The sequence below is a fragment of the Thermobia domestica genome, chromosome 2, assembly GCF_964235325.1.
Source record: "Thermobia domestica chromosome 2, izTheDome1.hap1.1, whole genome shotgun sequence".
NCBI classification, from domain to species: domain Eukaryota; kingdom Metazoa; phylum Arthropoda; class Insecta; order Zygentoma; family Lepismatidae; genus Thermobia; species Thermobia domestica.
In genome coordinates, this window is record NC_137455.1 from 369612370 (window position 1) to 369632351 (window position 19982).

Below are 19982 nucleotides of genomic sequence, written 5' to 3' on the forward strand. Positions count from 1 at the left end.
AAGATAAACAAACTTTATTATCAGATTAATTTAAAAAGTGTGTTAGAATAGAATATAGTTGTCATTTCTACATTTTTAAAAATGTTAATTTTGACTGTGTACCATGCAAAACACACAAGTTGACATTACAACCAAATACTGCCAAATAGAATGAATGGAACTGACGAATTGCAAAAGATGCCTTTATAGTGTGTTTTATATACTGTGACTTGCAAAAGATGCATTTATGTAAGATAACTTATTCTTTACATGTATACGGCTGCTCTTAAATTCTTAGGATTTGCAATATGGCCTTCAAATTTTATCCCCTTTATTTCCTGAATACATAACTAGCAAATATAACTATTGCGTTTGTGAGATAGCTTGTTCTATTGTTTTCGCTAAAATTGTTATTCTGAATTCTTGTCAGTCTGTGTACACACTATTGTCATCTATAATTCAGAATAATAGCAATATTTTAAACTTTGAAACAAAGTGAGTCTCTTGCAATGTCTAACTACCAATCCTAGAGGCCACTTTGCACAATTGTCATGCTTTTCAAAACGTGTTTCATATAAGCAATTGAATAAGTATTTCCTGTGTAACTTTTGATTTTTTATTCAGTATAAGTTGAAGTGGAATCAGTTGAAGTCGTCTGTAAAATGTCCAGACTGATCGTTTTGGCGTTTCTTCTGGGCCTGGCTTTTACTGTTCTTGTAGATTGTATTAGTAAGTTCTTACAGGTGATATATATATTTTTTAAAATTTTATTTTGCTCCTAAATTTACCTGTGTATGGAAACTTTCACATAATACTCAATATACTTGTATTTCTCTGTGTAGGTTAGTGTTATCGATATGAGGAATATTTGTGGTTAAAAACTACTACTTCAGGCACCTAAGACTAATTAATTAATTTATGAAAATAATTTTCCTCCAATTCAAGTAGAAAAGTGGAATAAGATATAATGTATGCGTCATTGCCTTGTAATACTATATACAGGGTGTTTCAAAACAACACCGACAACATTTGTGAGGGATTCCTGACACCAAGTTAAGACAAAAAGTATAGACCAACCTGGGTGCTCAAATGCTTCCTTTCGGAGTTATAGGCTTCCGAAAACATGAAAAAAATTAAATTTAAAGGTCTGGTTGCAGTCGGGTCAAAACTTCACTTAGAAACTAGTGTGTGACCTATCCAAATATCCATGTTTCAGAAGCTGCGATACTTCCGCAACAACTTTTATAGAGGTAGTTTGTGAGTATTTCAAATTATATGCCCGCAACCAAACTTCGTCTGTAAAAACTATTGCTGAAGTACCGCAGGATTGAGGAACATGGATATTTGAGTAGAACACATATTAGTTCCTAAGTGAAGTCTTGACTCTATTACCATAGGTCCCATAGTTTCGAATCTACGGACCTTTAAATTTCATTTTTTCATGTTTTCAGCACCCTATAACTCCGAAAGGAAGCATTTGTGCACCCAGGTTGGTCCATACTTTTTGTGTTATCTTGATGTCAGGAATCACCTCCCAAACGTTGTCGGTGTTGTTGTGAAACACCCTGTATAATGGTGCTTCACATATTATAGACCAGCATTTCTCAAACACTGTGACGCGACACATTGGTGTGTCGCGATATTTACAATGTCTTCTAAGATTTTTCCGAAAAGAAATTATATTTAGAAGGAAACAATTATCGCCAATCGATTTGATTTCACACTTGTCTTCCAAGCTTAAAGCCGGAAAGTTTCCTTTCAATGCTGTCCATTTTTGTTTGGGAAGAAATACTTGGTATGAGAGTGTGTCTGTCAAGAGTTCGTCCACGCATAGATATGCTTTGCAAAAATCGCCAGGGGCAAATATCTCACTTGTTTTAATGTTGATGTCTTCTTATGTTTCTGACGGTAATATTTCTTTCTCATATTTCTGCTTAAGAGTCATAAGTTTCTTTTATTTTAATATGTTTCTGTTCAGGAGTATTACGTAATTCCCTTGTGATATTTGTATATCATACTAATTCCATAATAAAAAGAAATATATTGTAGTGTTTGCTCTTTTGCATCTAGGGAAAAAATCACATGCAGAGTATCGCAAAAGTTTGAAACGTACTTTGGTGTGCCTCAAAGGAAAAAAAATGAAATCTTTAAGTTTTACGTGCTATAGTTATGCCGGTCAGGCTAAAGGAGACGGTGATGATGAGAGATGAGTGAAATGATGGAATGAAGAAAGTAGGAGGAAACGGGAGAACTCCGAGAAAACCCACGAGCACGGTGTTTGTACACCACAAATCCACACGGCGCGAACTGGGATCGAACCAGGGACCCCAAGCACCGGAGGTGAATGTTCTACCACTGAGCCACCGCGCCCCCTATGCCCCAAAAGAAAAAAGGTTAAGAAACGCTGTTATAGGCACTCGTTTCATGATTTACCATAAGTGTACTATAAATGACAACGAGTGATTAATAGCGCCTGTTTCTGCGCTACTCGCCTGCCTGCAAATTATCTCTTCGGCAAAGATAGTATCCTGTTTCTAAACGGTAAACATGTCAGTGTGTTACGCTAGTTGCTAATAAAAAAGTTACGCCAATAGATTATTCTACCTGCACTATGCTACTTCGCCTGCTTGAAGCGGTGTGATTTAATCGAAAAATAAATGTACTATTGTTTTAATTTAATTCTTTAAAGATAGGATACAATTCGTAACCAGATTTAAATTTGAATATATACGAGGCGAGTCCGAAAAGTAAATAACGTTCTGAAAAAAGTACTAAAGCAGGTTTGTTCATGCCAAATTTACTTTTACATGAAAGAACACACTTTAAACTATTTTTTCCACTTAATTTCTACCAATGCTCAAACACTTGTCAGAGCGGGTGACCAATCTGTCCAAACCTTCCTCAACGAAACGTCCCACCAGTGTCCAGCAAGTACGCGCCGTTTCGTTTGAACGCTAGTGTCAGCGCTCTGCGCATTCGCGCTGGTCCTACTGGTTCATTGCCTCTCCACTGACGCCAGCCAGTACAGTTGAGTTGTCGCGGGTGTACTGTGTCCTGTGATCGTTTACAATGTTTAAAACAATTGCTGAACCCACCAACTGTGGGATTCGTTCTGTTATCCGATCTTTGAGTGCAAGGAACCTTACGACGGCCGAAATTCATCATCATAATTGTAGAGACTTACGGTGAAAATGCAATGAATAATGGAATGGTGCAAACGTGCACGGAGAGAAATGCATAATCCAGTCGGCACGTAAATGCTGTTTTTACCAGGTTACGCGCGTCACCACGTTAAGTAATGTTGTCTCATCCGTAATACGATCTACATCACCGTCCAGCGAAAATTTTGTATTGTGGGACCACCATTTCAAATCTAGAATTAACGCCATACCCATTCCGACGGTGGTAACTTACTTATATAATGTTGTTACCGCCTTCCTACGCCTGTCTCCTCTTGCTTTTTTTTCTAAATCTGTGACCTCCTACCTTACGAGAGTAATAAGATGTCATATCATTCTGTGAGAAGGGAAGATGTTTTTAACACGACGCCGAACTCCAGACTTTGTTTGGTGTTCCAAACTGCTACGATGTATCCACACGGAAATCCTAGTCCTTTTTTTCTTAGTGTGCGTAAAGCAGTTCAATGAAGGACAAATGTTCACGACGCAAAACGCTATGAAGTAACAGTTGTCTTCACTTTCGCGATGTTCCTTTGAGGAAGGTTTGGACAAGCTATGTCATCCTCTTTGACAGGTGTTTGGACATTGGTGGAAACTACGAAAAACAGTGGTGGTCGTATGTCGAAAAATAATTTAAAGTATGTTCTTTCATGTAAAAATAAATTTGGCTCGAACAAACCTGTTTTAGTACTTTTTTTTTTTTTCAAAACGGTACTTACTTTTCTCATATGCCTCGTATATTTGTGTATTTCTAGAGTAATATATCATATTATGATAACTTAATTGCAGCTGCATTGTTCAATTTAATTATTTCAAAAACGATAGTGGTGAATATGAACATGCTCTCCAGCTTACTATGAGGTCAAAACCTGTAACCATATCTATGGTAAAGCATTAATATATGTGTAACCGGGTACTGGTTAATAAATAACTACAAAATAAATAAATAAATAAATGAAAGTTACAGGCCACCACACTAAACTTTCTCGGTCACTTTATGCAAAACAAGAATCTGACATGTCAGAAATGAATGCTAAAATAATTGATAGTATCGAGAATGTACAAAGAATAGGGAGAACATCGATACTAAGAACTTATACTTCTATAGATTGAGATCAATTCAAAGATCACTTGCAACACGAAAAGTTTCCTGAACTCACGGTTGCCAGATCTTTGCTTTTTTCCGTAAGTTTTTTTTTTTCATTTCTCTCGTATGTTTTACGTTATACGTTTCTATTTTGTTCTAAAACGATTTTCTTGTTCGTTTTAATAAATAAAGGAAATTATGGTCCTGGAAACCTTTAAAATATTTTATAAATTGGTGCGAAAAGAAGATAATTTGAGGTACTTATGTCTCACCAATTGTTAAGAACGCAATCCAACTATTTAACTCAATAATCAGCGAAAAAATATGCCAGATTACGTTTTTACATCTTATCTAGCAGGCAACTCAACCTTATGTCTAAAAACAATTTGATTGTTACGATCTTAGTCTTCGTCTATTAACTTCGTCTCGATCATATCGGTTTTGATCGATCGCAATATATTGATGTCATGATCAGAATCTATTGAAATATATGTCAGAAGCAGAATCTATTGTGTCTATTGAAACAGATGTCAGGAACAGGATTTATTGTGAATCTTTTCAAACAGTTGTCAGAAACAGAATCTGTTAAAGCAGATAACAGCAAGATAATCTATTGAAATTGATGTCAGGAACAGAATTATTTAAACAAATGTCAGCAGGCCCGTATCCACGGGGGGCTACGGTGGGCCGGGCCTCCCTAAATTTTCACTGCCCCCCTAAAATTTTCACGGTAGGCTTGCAAATGAACTATAATATGGCGATAAACTATAATATGGTTGGGTCGGCCCCCCTAACTTCTACCGCCCCCCTAGATTTTTGGGCTGGATACCGGCCTGGATGTCAGGAGCAGAACCTATCGTGAATCTATTGAAACAGATGTCAGGAACAGAATCTATAGTGAACTAATAAAAACGGAACTCCAAGTGGATGTAAATATAATCCCTGCAAGGATTTTTTAATGTAAGGTAACTGCAGACATATACGCCAGTGCAGCTAAATACACAAAGTGTTCAGTGCTGCGACGTTTCCGACGGAATCTGCTAAAATGCGCCTCCAATATGTGCCACGGTCTTGTACAAGTCCTATTTGCCGAATACTCCGGGAGATAACGCTAAGACCGCCACGCCATGCATTGTTGTCTGCTTTGGGAAGGTTCTGTGGAAGGACGTTATTATTTCAATAGCGGTAAGAATCAGTTCCTAGTATTGTGCTAACTCAAAACATTGCCGGTTTTTTTTTTTTTTTTTTTTTTTTTTTTACAGCAATGTACACACTTGGTTTTGTAAGTCTAGGAACACTTTTTTTTGTAAGTGTAATTTCAGTATTTGTGATTCATGGCTACTAAATCAATACCAAGCATAGAGCACTGAAATAAGCCAGGGCTTGTGCAGGACTGACTGCAGAAGACAAAGATGTTTTCATTTGTCTCACATGTTCCATGTACTATCAGTGAAGTTGTTTTTAAGTCACTGTACAGTGACACTGTTTTCTTATCTTCTTATGGACTAAAACTTTTCAGTTTGGAACTTCATTTCAACTTTGGAGATTATCGTTTTTACATTTTATCTTTTAATCTTCATCTTGCACTCTGGTTATTCTATTTTTTGCTTCAGCTATGTTGTGTAGTAATATTTGAGATCGTATAATACAAACTATGTAAGCAGTTGCAAGATTTATTACAGGTTTCTAGTAGTATCCTAGACGACGTAATTACCTGCACGTGTTGGTAAACCCTCCACTTTGCACCACTTTTTTCTTTTACCTTGGGTGCAAAATAGAAGTGAGTCCCATCATTGCCACATTTTCTTCTACACGTGGAAAAGGCTACTCTGCAACGCACATGTCTTGGTTTTTGTGTTTCATGAAAAATCAGGCCATAAAAAATACACCTTAACATGGCGTATTTACCTGCATCTACATTATAAAAGGAATATATGGTTGTTAAGAGATGTAAAATATTTTTTGGAAAGCAATTGAGAGGCAACAAAGATTTGTACTTGGTTGAATAAGAGTTTTAGTGTTCACTTCAGCACCAAGATTACGTGAGACGAGGATTTGCAGGTTAATATGGAGTCCAAACCTCATAAGCTCCCATCAGAAATTGTAAATATACGTTTTGAGTCTTATGTATTGCAATTATCAGTTTCTAATTATAATAAATCTACGTTACTACATGAAGCCATATGTGGTTTGTTATATCACATATCTACTTTTTCCCCTGAAAATCGTAAAATTTTCCTTTATTTTTTCCGAAAAATCTGACAACTGGCTGAAATTCTGTTGAATTGTACTCTTCAATGACTTCACGAGCGTACTGTGTAAAATTTTCATAATTGATATTGTTACTTTTTATATATGTATAAGTAATTTTAACCTGATGTATCTGGTCTATATGCAATTTTGTTTTCTTTAATTCTCAATAGGTTCAAAAAATCCGAGTGAGGTCCAGGATTTCTGTTTGCTGTGTGGTCTAACCCCTCCCCCTATTCCAAAACCTCCCACTGTACCTACCCCACCCAGCATTCCTTGGATCGTTACGAAATATACTAAAACCCCAATAATCTAATGTGCAGCCAGGAAAATGGAGACTTCCATTCTAAAGGTAGGATTATTATTATTATTATTATTATTATTATTATTATTATTATTATTATTATTATTATTATTATTATTATTATTATTATTATTATTATTATTATTATTACAGATAGAGTTGGAAGTGGAGTAATGAAGGAGAAGTAAGTTCTTGAAATATATGGGAAATCACGAAAAAATGAAGCAATGAACAATTTCAGAAGTAACAGAGTCACGTGGACTACATTTCTAACACTTCCGTTTTTACGAGGGAGATTAAAGTGGTGGTGGATTATATATATATATGGGAGGCTTAATCGATTGCAGAAGAAACTCTTTTTGTTATTTATTACCGTTTTTACCATACACTGATCAATGTTAAAACAGGAAATGATTAACTCCTGCTACTTCCGGTTTGAATATAGGGTTAAGAGATATGGTGGTGTATATTCTTAAAACGCTCTATCGATTTCATAAATACCAGTTCTCGCTCTCTCTTTTATTGTATTTTGCTCTTTGAAGACCAGTATTGAAACCGCAAATTGTAGTGGATATCTGGTTTCCGGTTTTAGCAGAGACTTCCTTGTCTACCAGACTGACGAACAGATAGAGTAAATCTAACTCTTTAAAAAAATCATTAAAATTAGAATTTGTAGAAGAAACACTTCTAATTAAGGCCATATCGGAGAATAGCAGTTACTACCACCTCATCCGGGATCACGATCACTTCTTGAAAACGAACACCCTCCAAGATTATTGGGCGGTGCAACATCCGGTTGGCTTCTTTGCATTGCAAATTCCACATTTCTTCCGCCACGGAATCCAATTGTTGTCTGATTAATAATAATAAAAAAATGTGTGATTATGGACGGAAAAGTAAGTGATCGCTCGTTTGATGCATAAGGCAATAGAAGATACTCAAACAGGTTAATGTAGGTATTAAAGTCATGCTTATTGCTATATTGAATTATTAGCTGTGGAATTATAAACACAATACATTTCCAAAGCACAATACATTTATTATCGCGCCTCCTGCTATCCTTGGACGTGGTGGCCGTTTTTCAGGTTCCCTCTCCGGAGTCAAACCCTGATTCCCCGTTACCCGTAACAACTATAGTAGGCACAGAACCTACAATCGACAGTTGATAAGGTACATATTTGAAAGATGCGTCGCCGGTACAGAGACCGTGCGATCAGTCCAAAGCTATTCAGAGTTACCAAGTTTTCGGACGGACGAACCGATCGATTGGTTTTAATCTATTAAAAGCATCCCTTCCATTGTTGAGCAAAATTCTAGTTGCATGTATTAGCTCTAGAACAAATACTTTGTAACACAAATGACAAAAATGAATCTTAGAAGGTTAAATATGTTTCCGAAATGTCATAATAATTTGTATGGCTCCGCGGTTAATCAGTTTCAATTTCTTGCAAAAAAAAAAAAAATAATAAAATAAAATAAAATAACTCATGCTCATACGAGTGTGAACTTAGCAGGACCACTTTTGAAAATTATAAATGTTTGCACACCATACGTTTATACTGCGTTTGTACCGGTTTGTACCGTAAAAATTTTCGTTTGTACCGGTCTCAAATTCGAAAAAATCGAAAAATAAAGTGGTCCTGCTAAGTTCACTTGAACTTAGCAGGACCACTGATAAATTTCTACAAATTTGATGATTTTTCTGTACGATTCGTTTGTACTGCGTTTGTACCGGATTGTACCGTAAAAATTTTCATTTGTACCGGTCTCAAATTCCAAAAAATCGAAAAATAAAGTGGTCCTGCTAAGTTCACGTGAACATAGGAGGACCAGAATACATATTTCTGCAATTCTTAAGATTTCTCTGTTTGAATCGTTTGTTCTACGTTTGTACCGGATTGTACCGTAAAAATTTTCGTTTGTACCGGTCCCAAATTCGAAAAAATCGAAAAATAAAGTGGTCCTGCTAAGTTCACGTGAACTTAGCAGGACCACTGATAAATTTCTACAAATTTGATGATTTTTCTGTACGATTCGTTTGTACTGCGTTTGTACCGGATTGTACCGTAAAAATTTTCGTTTGTACCGGTCTCAAATTTGAAAAAATCGAAAAATAAAGTGGTCCTGCTAAGTTCACGTGAACATAGCAGGACCAGAATACAAACTTCTGCAAATCTTAAGATTTCTCTGTTTGAATCGTTTGTTCTACGTTTGTACCGGATTATACCGTAAAAATTTTCGTTTGTACCGGTCCCAAATTCGAAAAAATCGAAAAATAAAGTGGTCCTGCTAAGTTCACGTGAACATAGGAGGACCAGAATACATATTTCTGCAATTCTTAAGATTTCTCTGTTTGAATCGTTTGTTCTACGTTTGTACCGGATTGTACCGTAAAAATTTTCGTTTGTACCGGTCTCAAATTCGAAAAAATCGAAAAATAAAGTGGTCCTGCTAAGTTCACGTGAACATAGGAGAACCAGATTACATATTTCTGCAAATCTTAAGATTTCTCTGTTTGAATCGTTTGTTCTACGTTTGTACCGGATTATACCGTAAAAATTTTCGTTTGTACCGGTTCCAAATTCGAAAAAATCGAAAAATAAAGTGGTCTTGCTAAGTTCACGTGAACTTAGCAGGACCACTGATAAATTTCTACAAATTTGATGATTTCTCTGTTTGAATCGTTTGTTCTACGTTTGTACCGGATTGTACCGTAAAAATTTTCGTTTGTACCGGTCCCAAATTCGAAAAAATCGAAAAATAAAGTGGTCCTGCTAAGTTTGCGTGAACTTAGCAGGACCACTGATAAATTTCTACAAATTTGATGATTTTTCTGTACGATTCGTTTGTACTGCCTTTGTACCGGATTGTACCGTAAAAAGTTTCGTTTGTACCGGTCCCAAATTCGAAAAAATCGAAAAATAAAGTGGTCCTGCTAAGTTCACGTGAACTTAGCAGGACCACGGATAAATTTCTACAAATTTGATGATTTTTCTGTACGATTCGTTTGTACTGCGTTTGTACCGGATTGAACCGTAAAAATTTTCGTTTGTACCGGTCCCAAATTCGAAAAAATCGAAAAATAAAGTGGTCCTGCTAAGTTCACGTGAGGTTGGGGATTAAGTTGAGCATTAACTGAGACAGAATCACGGTCAGTGATACTTCTACAGCCCAAAGTCAACAAAACATTGGTCTTGTAAGATCTTGAGGTTAAAATCTACTAAAACAAGAATTGAGCTAGTATCAAACGTTTTAATTTCAGTAAAACTATTGTTCATTGTGAATAGGATACTAAAGAAACAAAATTTTTATTGTATAATATAAATTTGTGATTCCAAATATAAAAATAAGAAAGTAGAGTATTTTTTTGAGTTAAACTGACAGATAATTGCAAGTAGCCGAGAACGTAATGGGTCGCCTAATTTGAAATTTTGGTAGGAACTTTTGGATCAGAAATTGCCCAATCCGCTTCTTGTAGTCCAATCTGCCTACACTGCTGAGAAGGCGCACGAATCATTGAAACCACCTTTCCAAAAAAAAGCAACTGATTGGACTAGGAAGATCGAGAAGCAAGAGGCGATTTGCGAATTAGCAACATTCAGTTAGAAAAATTTAAGGTATAGGTTGGAGGGACCAGTATAAAGAGAAAAAGCTCCAATCTATACTTAATATTGTTACTTAATTAGCAAGATTTATATTCTACAAATATTGTCAATCCGAAACTACCGTGTCTTCCTCAAAACCCGTACTCCTAAAGAAACCTGACTGCCGAAGACCATAACCCTAGAAGAACCACGTCTCCTTAGAAACTACGACTCCTGAAAATACACGAATCACGAAGAAACACGACTCATAAAAAACAGTCGATCATTCCTAGTCAGAGACGACAAACTCACTCATCCAAAAAAGTAGTCATCGGCTCAATCGCGAGCGACACATTATTAATTAATCTTTAAATTCGTACCATAGTTTGACACCTAGCGTTTTAGCAACAGATAATGCAATAGAATATAATGAAAATTGTTTCAAAAACTATTACACGAATGTCTCATTTTGTCTTAGCAGAACACTTTCGTTTCCGAGTTTTTGAATTTCACGCCGATACAAACGAAACTTTTTACAGTACAATCAGGTACAAACGCACTACAAACGATTTGTTAAGAAAACATCCTCAGATTTCTAGAAATTTGTATTCTTGTCCTGATACGTTCACGTGAACGTAGCAGGACCACTTTATTTTTCGATTTTTTCGAATTTCAGACCGGAACAAATGAAAATTTTTAAGGTACAATCCGGCACAAACTCAGTACAAACGATTTGTTAAGAAAAATCTTCAAATTCGTATACATTTATCAGTGTTCACGTGAATATAGAAGGACCATTAATTTTTCGATTTTGTCGAATTTGAGACCGGTACAAACGAAAAGTTCTATGGTACAATCCGGTACAAACGCAGTACAAACGAATCGTACAGAAAAATCATCAAATTTGTAAAAATTTATCAGTGGTCCTACTAAGTTCACGTGAACTTAGCAAGACCACTTTATTTTTCGATTTTTTCGAATTTGGAACCGGTACAAACGAAAATTTTTACGGTACCATCCGGTACAAACGTAGAACAAACGATTCAAACAGAGAAATCTTAAGATTTGCAGAAGTTTGTATTCTGGTCCTGCTATGTTCACGTGAACTTAGCAGGACCACTTTATTTTTCGATTTTTTCGAATTTGAGACCGGTACAAAGGAAATTTTTTACGGTACAATTCGGTACAAACGCAGTACAAACGAATCGTACAGAAAAATCATCAAATTTGTGGAAATTTATCCGTGGTCCTGCTAAGTTCACGTGAACTTAGCAAGACCACTTTATTTTTCAATTTTTTCGAATTTGGGACCGGTACAAACGAAAATTTTTACGGTACAATCCGGTACAAACGTAGAACAAACGATTCAAACAGAGAAATCTTAAGAATTGCAGAAATTTGTATTCTGGTCCTCCTATGTTCACGTGAACTTAGCAGGACCACTTTATTTTTCGATTTTTTCGAATTTGAGACCGGTACAAACGAAAATTTTTACGGTACAATCCGGTACAAACGCAGTACAAACGAATCGTACAGAAAAATCATCAAATTTGTAGAAATTTATCAGTGGTCCTGCTAAGTTCACGTGAACTTAGCAGGACCACTTTATTTTTCGATTTTTTCGAATTTGAGACCGGTACAAACGAAAATTTTTACGGTACAAACCGGTACAAACGCAGTACAAACGTATGGTGTGCAAACATTTATAATTTTCAAAAGTGGTCCTGCTAAGTTCACACTCGTCATGCACATAAGTATTTTATACAATTTGCAATTTCAAGATTGAAATGTCCAATGAATTATTATTACAAATGGATATTGAAAACTATAACGAATCATTAAATGGATGGTTAGCTTCTAACACTTTCAATCAAATGAAACTCAAACCTAAATCGAACCCGAGAAATTACTCCAAAATAAATAAATAAATATCTACCTACTTTAAATGCCCAGATGACAACGTATGGCACAGTGAAGGTTTCACGAAACAGATCTTCCACGTGACGACCGATGTGCAGTGTTGCCTCCTATTGCATGAAAACAATCGTCTCCAAAGTTTCGTGCCTCTAACACAGGAATCACATGTCGCACTAAAAGGCTCATATAACGTGTCGATATCACTGTACAAGTGACTGCTCCTTGGGGTGTCATCTCCTCAAAGAAAAAAACGGGCCAATAATGAACGTTTCGGTGAATCCACACCACACAGTCACGTACGCAAAGTGTAATGGCTGTTTCTGCAACATGCAGATTGTCCGAGCGGCATACCTGACAGTTTTGCGTGTTCACTGCCGTTTCTAGCGCCGCCTCACCAGGATACCCCACAACCAAATGTCATCCATGAGATGCCAATTTCCGTGACACAGCCCGAGTATTTGTAGCGGAATCTAGAGCACGTGCTGCTAGGTCAACAACAGCCACAGCAACATCGTCAACAACCTCCGTTGGAATGGGTCGTCATCCTCTTCCTGGAGCCACACGCAACTTACACGTTGTCTCGAATTTCAGTACCATCTTCTTTTAGTCACTTTTTGATATCGATCCTCTATTCATTCCTTTCAGACGCCGATATTCCCTCAATATTGCACTGTAAATGTTCACGTTCTGACAGATCAATTTTATTAATACTGCACGGTCTCTCTTATCAATAGTCATGTTGCTCCTCATAGGATAGTGTATGAAGTGTGAGCTTGTGTGTTACGGCTTGTACAGCGACACATTTTCCCCTTGTGTCGGAAAGTACAAACAATATCTTTTCAGCGTAACTCGCTTCCGCATGGTCTCATTAGCATATTTACCGAATTTCAATGTAATATTTTGATTACAACCCACGTTGGACTGCAGTGAATAGTTGAAATTTAATTGTAATCACCTTGTACATATATATATACATGTATATAAATGAAAGTGACTATGTTTGTGACTTAAGAACTTTTGAACCACCCAACCGATTTGTATCAAATTTTCATCATAAATAAGGTTAGGGCCAGGAATGGTTTTTATCGTTTCACTTTGACAGTACAACTTAGGGGAGGGGGAGGGAGGATATGTATATATATATAAATGATTGAAAATGGCCGATATTAGTGTAGAATCCATTTTTTCGGGTGTTCACTGAAACGAACAGTTACACTTCCGATGCCGTATAAATACAAAAATCACCCCTCATTAGCACTCCCAAGGGGGATAGTGACATGTAAAAATAATTCAAAATAACTGATATTAGTGTCGAATTTATAGTTTTTTGGGTCCCTAAGTTGATTGGTGACAGTTTTGGTGCCCTTTATGTCCAGCATGAAATGTATTCTCCCCGTGCGAAGAATAGGTATTCTGCAAGTTTATTTGTATGTTTCAGTTAATCCCCCCTAAAATTACAATGAGGCAATTTATGATGCTCCGCTATTTGTGGGTACCCTTATATGATGGAATTGTGCATTTATAACCTTTATTGTTAGCTCTTAATTGAGAAAATGAAAATGAAATTAAATCTGTAAGTTTTACGTCCTACGGTTATGCAGGCTAGGCTAAAGGAGACGGTGATGATGAGAAATAAATGAAATGGTGGATTGAAGAAAGTGGGGTGAAATGGACCATAAGAAAACCCACGAGCACGGTGTCTGTCCACCACAAAGTCCACGCGGCGCGAGCTAGTCTGCTTTGTAAGATACGTTTCCTTCGATTTCGATTGTTTTTTTTAAAAAAAGAAAATAAAGTAAAATAAAACAGTATTTATGGCTTTTCTCGTAAAATTCTAAATTCAACCTTAAATTGCGTTAATTTTTACGAGCGTTGCGAGTATACAGAATTCTTTCTTGGTATAAAGCTTCTGCATTAGTGTGAAATCACTGATTCATCGAGTAGGACTGTAGTTGCTAACGAGTGTTTTACTAATTGTATGTAACGTGTTGTTATGCCAGACGCAGCATCCAAATTTGTCCCAGTTCTTTCTGGAGTTCCCCACGGTAGTTTCTAGGACCATTGCCATTTCTTCTTTATATGGATGATCTCATCAACATTCTTCCTTTTGTTGACAATTGTAAAGTTCCATAAAATCTCTACCATAGATGATATCCTATGACTTCAACAAATTCTTACTAAACTTACTGGCTGGTGTGCAACTTGGAATTTAAAACTAAAAACTCAAAAATGTACTCTTAGTATTTCTTTGAAGAAAAATAAAATTTATCAAAGATATTGTATTAATAACAGTCTTATGGAAAGAGTTGAGACACATAAAGACCTCGGAGTAGTATTTGAAGAGAAACTTACATTTGCTGATCATATCACCAAGGGCGCCGATTTCTTAGTAAATTGGGGGGGGGGGGGCAATTAAGATGCAGAAAGCATATATGAGAATTTTAAAACAAATAGCATTCAAATTATGCCAAATATTGTAAATTTACAAATACAGTAAGGGGGCCCACATGAGCTTTGGAGGCCCGGGCCCCCTCAATCCCCCCGGGATCGGCGCCCTTGCATATCACCCTTATTGTGAAGAGTGCTATGAGGATACTGGATTTTCTTTAGAGATTTATTGAAATTCGTGGTCTCAAATCACTCAGTATTTCCTTCAAAACTTTTGTATCTCCTAAAATTGAATATTGCTCACCGATATGAAATATGGCCAATGCTTCAAACTTAAACCGTTTTGATTCTGTCCTTAACTTTTTTCTTTCCATTGTCAAACAAAGAGTTCCTTCAGTGCGTTGTCTTAATAAAACAGAGCCCCTAAACAAATTCAATATTCAGACTCCACTTACTTGATGTATGGTGGCGGACTTGCTGTTTTTCTATAAAATTAACAATAGGAAAATTTACTCCGAATTGTTGGTTTCAGTTCAGTTCTCAAATTTCACGTTCGTAGTCATACGCTACTAACATACGTAACACCCAGACTATCAACTATACAATGTTCCATATACTTTAAGCTGGCATCATTATACAATAGTTCAGGCCGGTAGCCAGCCCCAAAATGTAGGGGGACCAGGTAGAAGTTAGGGGAGGGCGATCCAACCATATTTTAGTTCATCACCATATTATAGTTCATTTTCAAGCCTATTCTAAAAATTGTAAAGGGGGCCGGTAAAAATTCAGGGGGGGCGGCCCCCCTAGACCCCTCTGGATACGGACCTGCAATAGTTTATCGTCAGATGTTGATATTTTTGACTCTGGAAATCATTTTAAAAACAAGATAAAGTCTCCGTAAGTATGGTACATGTTCTATGTATATATAAATATATTTTTTGTATTTTTTATTTTTTAATTTTTTTCTTCTTTTATGTTAAGTTCTTACATTGTTTCAGTGTAATATGGATATTGATCTGTATCTGAAATATTTATAAATAAATAAATAAACATTATTCTTTCACAGTCAATCACTAAACAAATATGTTAAGTTTGAAACACTCTGTGGTTGATTCTTTTTACTCTTAATTCATAGTGTTGAACAAACAACCAATTTGTTCTGAATTATAGTGTAAAATATTATTACGCATTTTTATGTTAATCAAAATATACGTTATTAGGTGGCTGTATTTATCAATTTGGAATTAATGATCAGTCAGTGATTGTGTAAGTTCAGCATTTGAAAGCGTTTTTATGAAGTTTTATGAAGATTTGTACTTCATGCCGGGCGTAAGTAGCTTTGGACATATTACCATTCTCTTGTTTACAAAATAATGTATTGTTTCTAAACGTGCGAAAGTCATGTTGTAGTCTTGTACATACATATAGATGTCAAATACAAGTCATGCTAAACATTGGCAGTTTTGCTTCATGTACCTTGCTAACATTCTGGGGATTGACTTTTACACCATCGCTTGACATCAAATGTTGTACCGCGCAGATGGGCCTTCAGATGACCAAAGAGGAAAAAACAACTATGTTTCATCCTGTGCAATGACGCAGTCAAAACACAGTTTCCACTCTTCAGTAAAGGTCGTCATGAGACCCTCGCACTCACACACATCCATCCTCATCTTTTTCATTTCTCTTGTCAATAATCTAGGCACCCAACGTGCACAGATTTTTCTGTACCCTAGTGACTGTACCACTGATACCACACACTACCCAATGACAAACCAGTCATTTCAGCAAGCTGTCGTGTCGTCACACGTCTGTCATTTTGGATGATTTTATTCACGTCTCCTTATTCACATCACTCACTACCGTCGATGGTTTACCGCATCGTGGATTGTCCAGTAGAGAGAAATCACCTTCTTTAAACCTCTGCAACGACCGCTAGATAGTGCTGTGATCCAATGTGTCTTCCCCATAAACAGGGAGCAACTTCCTGTGAATCGATGTGGCAGTCATCGCCGGTCTTGAAGAGGAACTCCATTACCAACCGTTGTCGCAACCTGACATCTACTTCACGGTCCATTATGGCTCATCTGTAAAAAAAAGAAAATAATTTTGTATACCAACTTATAGCTAAATGTTCCAAGTATGTTTACAAAAAAATTCATTCTCCTCCTGCAACAAATAAAAAAAATTAGAGACCAATGTGCAAAACTTTTTGAACACCCTTTGTAATTCAAACGAAGATTGAATCTGCTGCTGAGACAATCAATATCCAAAAATCGCTTCCTTTGTGTTGCGATTAAGTGTGATATTAGAATGGTTAAAATCTACCACTTATGAGTCAAATAGAGTGATAACAAACAAGTCATAACCTGTTCTTGGAACGCTAAATTGTAGTATACATGGAAACTGTTTTTGCAGTATCTTCTATCGTTTCTGTTCCGTTGCGATTAACTTTGATGTCGGAACGGTTCATCACAGCAAAATTAAACTAGGGCAAATTTTAGAGTTTTTCTGCAATATCTTCAAAACAGATAAAATAATTGAAAAGCAAACACGTAGTGCACTAGACAATATGATTTTCCACGTAATACCTTTACTACCTATCACCTATCTGCTTTAGGCGTGCCACTATTTACAGAACCCGCAAAAAATGCTAAATCTATAGACAGTTGCAAATCAAAACCAGATAGATAAGTTGTGTTAACAGTATCACATACAAAATAATATTGTCTACTGCAATACGTCTTTCCTTTTCGAATACTTTTATTTGCTTTGAAGATATTACAGAAAAATTCTAAAATTAGCGGTACTTTAATTTCGCTGTGGTGAAGACCTTTCATTTTTATCATTTACGATTGAAAGAGAGAGATAAAAAAAAAACGAATCGTAATTGTTCTTGGAACGCTAAATTGGTTACGGAAAATTGTTTCCCCCTATTTTCCTTATTTTGCCCTGACATCTATCGACAAACAGATGAACGAATGATAAGTAGTACTGTGGTCCATAATACGATACGAGACAAGAAACACGGTATTCTTGCCTCACCTAGTCTATCTCGTCTTGCCTCGAAATTGTTCTCATCTAGTTTTGTAATTCATGGTCAAAATGTATTACCTGATTTTTTAAGGAGCGAATTATAGCAATGAGCTCTTTCTATGTTAGGCGTTCATGTCTGTCTGTAATACGAAGTTCGGAGTGGCAGAAATGTTGTAGGCTCGCCGCTGAGTGTCCCATTATTAAGTGCTTGGTACTCTAGGATTATGTGCATTATTATACGTACTACCATGAGCAAAATAAATGACGCGTCGCTTTATTTTGAAGTTTTTTGAAAATATCTCCGTTTTCTTTATATGTTCGAAATTTCGGAAGGTTTCCCCAGCAGGACAGGTTAATAACAAACCCGTTTTTAATATTTGTGTTAGATATTAGCTTAAAATAAAGAAATTAGAAGCAAAAAACATTAAATCGACAGAAATCTCGAGAATTACCAACTCTGCTAAAGTGGGAAATTTTCAAGAACACGAGGGAATTCTGCATTTCAACACGAAGCAGCGACATCCATGTCATTGAGAGAAATGTGGATTAAATCTACAAACTAAACTTTTAACGAATATTTCTAGTATGTCTTATTATATGCATTATCTGCAAACTCCAAATATATGAATATATGCTAAGTATTAACATAAAGATAGAGCAAATAGTGGAAATTATCTATGGAAAAGGACGAATTGGTAGGACGATCGTAATGAAATATCGTCTTTACCGGAACAGGCTCAGTTTACGTAAAAAGCAAATAGCTCAGTTAGTTAAAGCAACGAGTCTGTATGTTGAAGGTAGCGGGTTCGATCCCCTGGAAATGCCGTTGTCATTTTTATCACTACACTACGGTTATTTTATTTATTTTTTTATGTGGGAAAGAATCAAATTGTAACGTATGTGTAAAACTCATGACGATACCAAAAAAAAAAAAAAAATGCCGTTGTCGCACTTGCACTAGCGTCCCTAATTTTGTTTGCAAACAGTTTCGTAATTATTTCCCCTGTGCTCACTGCTCACCATATGCTCGCTGGCGCATAACGAATGTTTCCCAGTAAATGTTAATTCTAATTTGGAGAATTTTATAAAGTTTCACAATATTTCTCACTAGATAGTCTTCTATCTACGTGTTTGGATATTTTGATAACAGATGTCCCTATTAAATGTTTAATTTTCCCTAGATGTTTAATTGCGGAAAAGTTTTACAATGTATTTGTATTGAATTGAAATTGTTTTGAATTTACTACATAAGGTAAGTAGACCCAAGGAGGAGAACTCAAGTAATTGATATTCTACGTAAAAGCAACCTATTGTAGAATGATGATGCTTCTTACCTTCAGCACATAATCTTTACGTTAGAGAGTCAGACAGAGAAAAATCCTGTTTTTCCTCCTCTATGACCACCCATCTTAAACCTCTACATATCGTTGTTCGTCTCACAAAATTTCGGTGCTCCAAAAACATTCAAATAATAATAATAATAATAATAATAATAATAATAATAATAATAATAATAATAATAATAATCCTGAATATGCCATCCTTACATAATGTAAGGATATCTTAGTTTCCTAGTTTAAATCTTAAATATCTTAGTTTAAAATGCTTTCTTTAGTACTTATTTGAGCAACCATGTAGGAGGGGGTACGACTTTTTATTTTGCCCCTCTCATTTCAGTAGCCTTCCAACAGAAAGTAATTTTTGATAAGCAGGACAGACAAAATGAATAAGAAATATATTTACAGCATCCTCTCCCCTTTCATGATTGGAATATCACGTAATATTTTTTATTCTACGAAAGATGGCCCTGTGCGGTTAGGGGTAGGTAACTAAAAGAATACCTAATATATAGCGCCCCTTGATTGTAATATTACCGCTTCTTTATTTGTACGAAGGAGCCCCTACACAATCAAGGGTGACAAAAAGAATAGGAAGAGTGTCTATTGATTCCAGTGGTGGATCCAGCACGAACTTCTGGGGGAGGGGAGGGGAAGTGAAACATTCTTTTGATGATGTGAAGCTGTCACAAATTACCACTTAACTAAACTAAACAATAGTGGGGGGAACCGGAACCCAGTCAGTTTAAATTGATGTAAAAGTTTAATTTTTGGCTTCATATTAAAGTTTTGGTTTCAAATGAGAGTTTCAGTCCAAGTGGTCAATGATCAAATCTCGTGGGGCTCTTCAGTGTAGGCTAATACGGCCCCCTTATGAGAAAAGGCAAAATTGTTAACATGTTTATAACTTTCGAATTTTTC

General features: G+C 36.1%; 1 long non-coding RNA gene across 3 annotated transcripts in view; it reads left to right on the plus strand.

The window, feature by feature from the left end:
* Nucleotides 1–608: 608 nt before the first annotated feature.
* Nucleotides 609–19982, plus strand: part of LOC145679896 (uncharacterized) — a 130516-nt gene continuing 111142 nt past the window's right edge. The window contains exons 1-2 of one of the 3 annotated variants that reach the window (XR_014130604.1): nucleotides 609–722; nucleotides 6669–6847. This is a non-coding gene — a long non-coding RNA (uncharacterized LOC145679896). The remainder of the gene's footprint in view (nucleotides 723–6668; nucleotides 6848–19982) is intronic. The other 2 variants (XR_014130603.1, XR_014130605.1) reach the window with 2 other exon arrangements.